Below are 2,282 nucleotides of genomic sequence, written 5' to 3'. Positions count from 1 at the left end.
CCTCTGTGTGTTAACTTCTAAAACAAATAGTGTGAAATGATGGGCTATGCTTGTCATCTGACTCTTAACTAGCCAAGTCACAGGAGAGTTGTTCTAGTGGTGTCATTCCTTCTAGAAGATAGCACTGGGATGACCCCAGCAACCTAAGAAACATCTCACTCAGCCTACATTCCCCAATCTTAGAATGTGGGTCCCTCTCTAATGCGGATTGCCAGCCTTATGTTCATCATGCCTTGTAGGTTCCCTTTTATTCCAACAGCAGTGGTGAGACAAAACCAGCAAGGCTTCAGTCAGCTGCATAGATACAGAAAGCTTTCAAGTAAAACACTTGTAGCTAGTTTGACCAAGGGAACTCTTTAAGCTGGAACTTGTAAGACGTCATCTCAGCTGCCAGAGCTGGGGATTTGGAGCAACGTCCTCCTCTGCTGTGCTTACTTCTGCATGATTTCTTTCTTTGTTTCTTCAACTCTTTCCCCTGTGTTCCTTCAGATTTCTGACACGGAGGGCAAGGGCACTTACCGTGTATTTCCATATATCTGTATTTCAGTATCTGTGTATCTATATTTTAAAAGAGATTTCCTCTTGCAATCTGGCTTGTTATTAAAAGTGTGTATCAGCAGTCCTAGGCAAATGCTGCAGATGGTTGCATATCTTAAATGCTTAACCTCCCCCCACGCACGCTTCTTGTTTCTGCTCAGTTTGGTGGCCAACTGCTCTCGGCTCAGTCTGAGCAATTGTTTATGTTAAGACACTCTCTAAAAGAAATCAATAGCTTGTGTAATCTATATATATACTTGATACCTTAACTGCTAAGCATGCGTCCTCGCTTCATGATGGATGGCATAAGCAGTTTAAGCAAGGAAGTTATCTGAAATTGCCTGTAGATTATTGTTTTCCTGGAAAGAGGGAAGTGAGGTAGGAACCCCTTTCGGAAAAGGGATTTTATCCTATCTCTACATCTTCTTGTGAACAGTTCTGTTAAGAGTTTTAAGACTTCTTTTTTTTTTAATCCTGTTTATGATAAAGGGATCTGAACTGTATATTTGAAATGTGTGATCCTACTATTTAATCACCAATGATTAACAGCAGGGAAGCATCTACCTCCTAGATCCATCTGGCTTTTGGAGGTAGTGGGCTTTGTCAGGTGTAAATAGAAGCAGAAACCTGTTGCGTCTGCATTTGACTTCTGAGATTAACAAAGTGGGCTGAACCCCTCCTGTGTTGGACAGTGAGGTGTCCAGCTGCGCAGCTGAATTTGGCTGTGATTTCAGATGTAAGAGATACAGTTCTTCATTAGCTGTTTTGTACAGACCTGCTTCTAAAGTAGCTTGTTTTGTAAGATGCGGCACATGTTAAAATGTATCAACCCTTTCTGCGTGTAAAATCTGTGATCAGGTATCTGATACTGTGTCTTAACTATGTCATTTGACATCAAAGGAGACTTCACAAGCATTCTCCTAAGTATTACAACTTACCATTAAGAAATGACACAGAAGTGGGGTTTTTTTGCTTTATTTGGTATCTTCAGAGAATAAAATGAACAAGTCTTATTGTATGGTCAGTGTTAAATTGTGCTTTTCAGCATCTTCAGAGTGGTTATGGGAACAGCTTAAATATATAAATGCTGCTTTCTGTAGATCCCCCCCCGTGTTCATCACTACGCAACTTGAATCTTACTTCTAAAACTGTGACAAAATTCTTTATGCAGCTAGTGGTTTGATGAACAACTTTGTGTCTGTGTTAACCAGCTCAGCTGAAAGATCATTTTTTTTTTTTTTTTTAACATGGTATTTAGCACTTCACTGTGAAGGCAGTAGTTCAAAAGAATTTTCTATTTGTACTCAGAAAAGCAGATTATTTTGCCCCTCTTCCTAATGTGTGAGTGGAAGAGGTATCAACCCCAGGGACTGTCTGAGGTAGTCTGCAAGGAATTCAGAGGGGCATGTCTTGAGGGGAGGGCAGGACTTACTTGTTTTTTAAATACCTGTTTTTTATTTCATGGTATTTTGGAGGCCTGTCTTTGAGTGTGGCCTGCTTGGTATTATTTTGGAAATACATGAAATAAATTATATACATTCCTGAATATTTTATTATTTATCCCTCATTTTTTTGTTTATGGATGAAACTTTGATAGTCACTGTTTAATTGTAAAGTTCAGTACAGGCTGCCTTAGTGTTGAACCTGAAGTGTTCAAATCAAGCAGTGAAGGTGCCATTTGTGCATTACATCTTAAGACCACCTCAAATGTTAATTTTGTATGCTTCCAAAGAGTGTCAGCACCT

The sequence above is a fragment of the Neopsephotus bourkii genome, unplaced genomic scaffold (assembly GCF_033783945.1).
Source record: "Neopsephotus bourkii isolate Nb327-2 ecotype Australia unplaced genomic scaffold, CSIRO-AGI_Nbou_v1 NB_1654, whole genome shotgun sequence".
In the NCBI taxonomy this organism is placed as follows: Eukaryota; Metazoa; Chordata; class Aves; order Psittaciformes; family Psittacidae; genus Neopsephotus; species Neopsephotus bourkii.
Note: the sequence above shows the minus strand (reverse complement) of the source record.